The sequence below is a fragment of the Nicotiana attenuata genome, unplaced genomic scaffold (genome assembly GCF_001879085.1).
Source record: "Nicotiana attenuata strain UT unplaced genomic scaffold, NIATTr2, whole genome shotgun sequence".
NCBI classification, from domain to species: domain Eukaryota; kingdom Viridiplantae; phylum Streptophyta; class Magnoliopsida; order Solanales; family Solanaceae; genus Nicotiana; species Nicotiana attenuata.
The window spans coordinates 52396-60444 of NW_017674940.1; positions in this window are offsets into that span (position 1 = coordinate 52396).

Sequence of the window (8049 nt, forward strand, 5' to 3'; positions counted from 1 at the left end):
CCTAAGCTTCAAAGGTATGATTCTATCTCTTTTCTTTGTAATTTTGAGTTGGGTATAGGTATTGAGTGGTGGTGGTTCTTCATTGTTGGTTGTTCTTCATTATGGGTGATTGTTCTTCATGGTCATATTGTGTTTGTGTGCCCCAATCCCATGAACCCCTTAGGAATGGTGCTGAGATTGTGAAAATATGTGGTATTAGGGAACCCCCAAGCCGATTTGGGAGGATTAGGCAATCCCTCAATTCCATAAGAACTCCCATGGCACTAGTGCGTGTCAAGTGTTTGACGTAATGCCTCAATGGCATTCTTAGTCCCCTTTGGAGCCCGAGTCTCCGGGATTAATAAACTAGTGTTATGTAATCGTGAACCACATTAAAATCTTAAGTGTGGGGTGGCTCACGGGTAGCCCATGTGTTGTGGTATGATTCTAATGTTAAGAAAATACGAGGTGAAGTCTGAGTAACTCGGCTAGTTGGGGAAGATTATGTCTGTAGTGTGTAATGTAGCGTTATCCGACTACTGCTCATCTGTGTAGGAATGAAGATGCCTCCCAGAAAAGACACAAGCAAGGGAAAGGCTACTTCAACGGCCCAAGCTAAAGCAAAGGCGACCTCCGCACCTCCTCCAAAGAAAAGAAAGGGGGGAGAAGCTGCCTCTAGTATGACTGGTGCCCAAGTGGTGGCAGCTGTAGCTGCCACGCGTCATCAACCCCAAGGCCAACGTGAGTTTGGCATAAACAGCATACCTCCGCATACGAGGGATTGGTACAAGTGCTGTAGGCCTAAACATGTCCATCCGAAGGGAGCTATCCAGGAACGCAACGTGAAAGCGAAGTATCCAGCGATTTGGAAAGGCATCCAAGATTTGGGGTTAAGCTATGTTTTTAAGAACACGGGGGACATCAATCTCAACCTAGTCAAGAAATTTTATGCGGGGTTTGACCCACAGGACACTGAGGAGCTGGGGCCAATCCGTGGACGCTTGATAGATTTTTCAACCAAGGCCATATGCGACTTTTTAGGTGCTCCAAATGTTCTTGTGGAGCCATTGGAACAATTTATTCGCCGGCCTAAATATAAAGAGCTGAGGCACACCCTCTGTGGGGTCGACTTTACTGCTGCATGGGTTCGGGACAAGGTAACAAATCGTCACAAGAGGTTCCCTAAGAAGAAGATGAAGGCGGAGGCTCAGGTGTGGCTCGAGTTGATAAACGCACAGCTCCTACCGTTCAATCATGACACGCTTATAAGCCGTGAGAGGACCTGTGTGCTATATTTCCTTATGATAGGGTAGAGGGTGAATGTGGGTCACCTGATCCGCTACCAGATGGCATCAGTGAGAACGAGTATAAAAATTGATCGCATGCCATTTCCTAAATTCCTGACTCAGTTCCTACAACATGAGGGGATTGAGGACTTGAATTTAACCACACTATCGATCAGCTCATCCGACAAACAGACATCACTAATCTCCGATTGAAAGACGAGGCCGGTACGCCTTCATTGACAGGTGTTGAGCGCAATGCGTGATGATAGTTGCATGGCCCATCTTTATGAGATGATGGATTTGCAGATGCGGATAGGGGGTCGCCCGGCTAGATCTGAGGAGAGGACTGAATTGGAGCAGCATTACCCGCTCAATGCTCATGCTCAGCAGCTGGTTGGTGTAGGAGAGGGATACTGACTCCCCGCTGATGAGGATATCAACACACCGGAGCAGTCTGAGGCTGAGCCAATACAATCAGATGGTGGGGAGATGATGAGGAGGAGGATGAACATGATGAAGAGTGGAGACCGTTAGAGGATGACGACACTGCTTGATCAGGGAGTTTTCTTGCACCCTACTCTTTTTATTTCTTGTTTTGTCTAATTGTGCATGCACTGAGGACAATGCATGATTTAAGTGTGGGGTGGGAACTTTTAGATGTTAGTAGTTGTTAGCTTGTTTTTATTTTTAGAATTGTTAGAATTTGTTTTGTTTTTATTATTATTGTGTTTTTCTTGTTAATTGTTTTTTAGCATAAATTAAAAAAAACATAAATATGTTGGACTTTTCCCGACGATGGATCTCCTAGACAGTTTTCTTAAGGAAATTAAGTCTAAAGAAAATACCAAAAAGATTTTTTTTAGGTAGTGTAGTAATTCCCCCTTGGTTTTTCTTTGGGTCGCGGTTCTTTTCCAAGGGCTTTTAGTTGAACCGGGTGTAGGTAGTTTTAATTTTTAGGAATAGGAACCACGTGGCTATGCATTTAATCGCAGCAATATCTCTAAGCTTTGTGATGCCTTGAGAATAGTCAGTACTTTGGTTATGACGCTTAGGCTCAATTTCTTACTCTAGGATAAATACCTTAATCGTGGATTCTTAAATTTGCTTAACTTCTTTGACTGGAGTGTCGTGAAAAGAACCAATCCTGAATGAGTTGTGTGCCATGTCTGTGTGAGGTTTGCATGTATTTTGTGCATTGCATTTGATGTCTAGGACTTGCCCCGTGTGTGTGCAAAGAGAAATAGTAGTCATGTTCAGTCTGAGAAGTGATATAGGCAGTTCTTTGTTAAGCCAGATATAAAGTACCCACCTAAATATTATGCATCGTAGTTAACCTCTTTGAGCCTATAATCCCGTTTCTTTGGTAACCACGTTACAAGTCGTACCCCTTTGTTTGCATCGACCGTATATTTGAACATTGTTACCTCTCATGAGCACTTGAATTGTGATAAATTATGGAAAAGTTAAAGTGTGGGGTGGTGGGTTGGTTTTTGAGTGGAACAAATGAAATAAGGAGAAGGGTGCACCGGATGAAAAAAAAATGTGTCAATAAAAGCCATTTGGATATGGAAAAATATATATATATTTATATATAATTCCTGATGGTGGTGGCGTTTGATGTATTGGTGCTTAAAGAAGTAGGGGGTGAAATATAGTGAAGTTAAGGTGGAATCTTGGTTTGACATAAGTATGGGATTGAAGGTTGAAGTGTTTGTATTAAAGTGCTTAAGGGAGGTGTAGTCACTTATATCCAAATGTATCCTACCCGACCCGCAGCCTACATTACAACCAATGAAAGTCCTATTTGATCTTAGACTGAATGAACCCGATTAGTGAAGAAATACACTAAGGGCAAGCTTATGGTACGTCATTTGGGGCATATGAATGTTATTTCTAAGAGCGAGTGAATTTTCCTATCTTGAGTTTCTACGTTATTAAAATCCATGGTGTCTGGAACTAAGTTCTTTGATTGAGTGACGGCACATGATTCATAAAGAAAAGGTAATGTTGTTGACCTCCATGTTAGAGTAAGTAAGTGAATTGTGAATAAAGCATGGTATTTGTGAGTCGATTATTGAGGCGAGGTTGTCACGCCTTTGTGCTTAAACTATTTTAAAGATTCTAGGTATTTTGATGTGGATCTCCTAGACAGTTTTCTTGAGGGAAGTAAGTCTAAAGAAAATACCAAAAAGATTTTTTTTTTTGGTAGTGTAGTAATTCCTCCTTGGTTTTTCTTTGGGCCACGGTTCTTCCAAGGGTTTTTAGTTGAACCGGGTCTAGGTAGTTTTAATTTTTAGGAATAGGAACCATGTGGCTATGCACTTAATCGCAGCACTATCTCTAAGCTTTGTGATGCCTTGAGAATAATCAGTACTTTGGTTGTGACGCTTAGGCTCAATTTTTGACTCTAGGATAAAAACCTTAAATCGTGGATTCTTAAATTTGCTTAACTGCATTGACTGGAGTGTCGTGAGAAGAACCAATCCTGAATGAGTTGTGTGCCATGTCTATGTGAGGTTTGCATGTATTCTGTGCATTGCATTTTATGTCTAGAACTTGTCCCGTGTGTGTGCAAAGCGAAATAGTAGTCTTGTTCAGTCTGAGAAGTGATATAGGCAGTTCTTTGTTAAGCCAGATATATATAAAGTCCCACCTAAATGTTATGTATCGTAGTTAACCCCTTTGAGCCTATTATCGTGTTTCTTAGGTAACCACATTACAAGTCATACCCATTTGTTTGCATCGACCGTATATTTGAACCTTGTCACCTCTCATGAGCACTTGAATTGTGGTGAATTATGGAAAAGTTAAAGTGTGGGGTGGTGGGTTGGTTTTTGGGTGGAACAAACGAAATAAGAAGAAGGGTGCAACGGATGGAAAAAAATGTGTCAATAAAAGCCATTTGGATAGAAAAAAAAAGAGAAAAGAAAGAGTGTATATATATATATATAAAGTACCCACCTAAATCTTATGTATCGTAGTTAACTCCTTTGAGCCTATAATCCTGTTTTTTAGGTAACCACATTACAAGTCGTACCCCTTTGTTTGCATCGACCGTATATTTGAACCTTGTCACCTCTCATGAGCACTTGAATTGTGATGAATTATGGAAAAGTTAAAGTGTGGGGTGGTGGGTTGGTTTTTGGGTAGAACAAATGAAATTAGAAGAAGGGTGCACCGGATGAAAAAAATATGTCAATAAAAGCCATTTGGATAGAAAAAAAAAGAGAAAAGAAAGAATATATATATATATATATATATATATATATATATATATATATATATATAAAATTCTTTATGGTGGTGGCTTTTGATGTATTGATGCTTAAAGAAGTAAGGGGTGAAATATAGTGAACTTAAGGTGGAATCTTGGTTTGACATAAGTATGGGATTGAAGGTTGAAGTGTTTGTATTAAAGTGCTTAAGGGAGGTGTAGTCACTTATATCCAAATGTATCCTACCCGACCCGCAGCCTACATTACAACCAATGAAAGTCCTATTTGATCTTAGACTGAATCAACTCGATTAGTGAAGTATTACACTAAGGGCAAGCTTATGGTACGTCCTTTGGGGCATATGAATATTATTTCTGAGAGCGAGTGAATTTTTCTATCTTGAGTTCCTACGTTATTAAAATTCATGGTGTGTGGAACTAAGCTCTTTGATTGGGTGAGGGCACACAATTCATAAAGGAAAGATAATGTTGTTGACCTCCATGTTAGAGTAAGTAACTGAATTGTGAATAAAGCATGATATTTGTGAGTAGATTATTGAAGCGAGGGTGTCACGCCTTTGTGCTTAAACTATTTTAGAGATTCTTGGTATTTTGATGTGGATCTCCTAGACAGTTTTCTTGAGGGATGTAAGTCTAAAGAAAATACCAAAAAAATTTTTTTTAGGTAGTGTAGTAATTCCCCCTTGGTAATTCTTTGGGCCGCGGTTCTTTTCCAAGGTTTTTCAGTTGAACCGGGTGTAGGTAGTTTTAATTTTTAGGAATAGGAACCACGTGGCTATGCATTTAATCGCAGCAATATCTCTTTGTGATGCCTTGAGAATTGTCAGGACTTTGGTTGTGACGCTTAGGCTCAATTTTTGACTCTAGGATAAATACCTTAAATTGTGGATTCTTAAATTTGCTTAACTGCTTTGACTGGGGTGTCGTGAGAAGAACCAATCCTAAATGAGTTGTGTGTCATGCCTGTGTGAGGTTTGCATGTATTCTGTGCATTGCATTTGATGTCTAGAACTTGCCCCGTGTGTGTGCAAAGCGAAATAGTAGTCTTGTTCAGTCTGAGAAGTGATATAGGCAGTTCTTTGTTAAGCCAGATATATATAAAGTACCCACCTAAATATTATGTATCGTAGTTAACCCCTTTGAGCCAATAATCCTGTTTCTTAGGTAACCACATTACAAGTCGTACTCCTTTGTTTGCATCGACCGTATATTTGAACCTTGTCACCTCTCATGAGCACTTGAATTATGATGAATTATGAAAAAGTTAAAATGTGGGGTGGTGGGTTAGTTTTTGAGTTGAACAAATGAAATAAGGAGAAGGGTGCACCGGATGGAAAAAAAATGTGTCAATAAAAGCCATTTGGATAGAATATATATATATATATATATATATATATATATATATATATATATATATATATATATATATATATATATATATATATTAAAATTCCTAATGGTGTTGGCTTTTGATGTATTGGTGCTTAAAGAAGTAGGGGGTGAAATATAGTGAAGTTAAGGTGGAATTTTGGTTTGACATAAGTATAGGATTGAAGGTTGAAGTGTTTGTATTAAAGTGCTTAAGGGAGGTGTAGTCACTTATATCCAAATGTATCCTACCCGACCCGCAGCCTACATTACAACCAATGAAAGTCTTATTTGATCTTAGACTGAATGAACTCGATTAGTGAAGTATTACACTAAGGGCAAGCTTATAGTACGTCATTTGGGGGCATATGAATGTTATTTCTGAGAGCGAGTGAATTTTCCTATCTTGAGTTCCTACGTTATTAAAATTCATGGTGTGTGGAACTAAGCTCTTTGATTGGGTGAGGGCACATGATTCATAAAGAAAAGGTAATGTTGTTGACCTCCATATTAGAGTAAGTAAGTGAATTGTGAATAAAGCATGGTATTTTTGAGTCGATTATTGAGGCGAGGATGTCACGCCTTTGTGCTTAAACTATTTTAAAGATTATTGGTATAATGAGTTAAGGGAATTGCTTAATAGGTTGTGTCCATAAGTGTAGTTTGATTGCTCGAGGACGAGCAAATGTTTAAGCGTGAGGTATTAATGTGTGGCAATAATTCATGTTTTAGCACATTATATGCCTTGCGTTTTACATGCTTTAATGTTGAATTACACTTTGTTTGAGCGTAATGGAGTCTATTTTATATGTAGGTGCATTGGAAATGAAAGTAGAGTTAAAGGGATGCTTAAACGTCGAAAGTGCGCTCGAAAACGGTGAAAAGGAGAAACCAGGCCAAAGCCAGCTCGACCAGGCTTTAGCCCGGCAAGGCCAGCTTAAAGCCAGGCCCAACCAGGCGTTAGCCTGGCGACGCTAGCTTAGAGCCAGGCTCAGACTGGCGTTATCCTGGCGACGCCAGGCCTAAGGCCAGGTCCAATCCGAGTTTTGAAGGCTTAAATCGTTTCCCGGCTTGACTAGGAGTTGACCTTCACGTTTAGGGCTTATCCCAAACATATAAATAGACCCAAAAATGCCACTTTGAAGGACTTTTGCAACCGGAGGCAAGAATAGCTCGTGGAACACTACTTGGGAGTTCGAATCTTTGATTTCTACATCCCTTTATCCTTACTCTGTAATTTAATTTTGCAAATTACTTTGGATATTGTTACTATGAGTATGAGTAGCTAAACTCATAATCTAGGGTTTTGATGGAACCTGTTGAAGGATAATTTTCTCGTTACGTTAATATAGATTTGCCATAGTATTCTCTCTATTTGTTCAACTATATGCTTATTGATATTAATTGAAGGGACCTCAATTAACTGTTCCTATTTAGTGTGCATCACTCGGGAGAGAGTGCATATTTAGGTAGTTGTTAAACAACATCACTCCTAACGTATATGAGGGATCAATACGAAGGGTTTAAAGGTGGGATTAGGGATAACGAAACCTAGGGTGCGATCTAAGTGAACTGTACTTAAGGCGAGCTAGCGTAATTCGGGAGAATATGTCTAGTATATTGTTGTAATTACTCGGGAGAGAGTTACGACAGTCAGAGTACTCATGATCGATAGAGAAGACTTAGGCAATTATAGCAAACGTAGCGGAAAGGATTCCGACAATAGGGAAAATCAGAACCTTAGATCATTCCAATTCTTGTCTAGAACTCGTTGGTAGTTAGTTCTTAATTATTGCATTTTCATTACGTAATATTTAGTTAGTAAACATCCAATCCATTACTTAAATATCTCCGAAGATTGAATATGTGAATTTGTGTAAGTCTAATAGTTGTGATTGATAGGTTAATTCCCTGTGGGATTCGACTCTGAACTTGTTAACCGGAATATATTTGCAGCGACCGCTTTATCCTTTTTATAAGGTATAGTTGGGCGTGATCAGATAACTTTTGCCTATGTTTTCATTGGCATGATTACAAGTGAAATAAAAGACGATTTGTTTGTCTCAAATTTATTCGCTCATTAATAACTTAATAAAGATAAAATGTGGTATGTGAATGATTAGATTAATATATATGTATTGATATATCGATTCTGAGCTTTTTCCTAAAATCAGAGGTTTT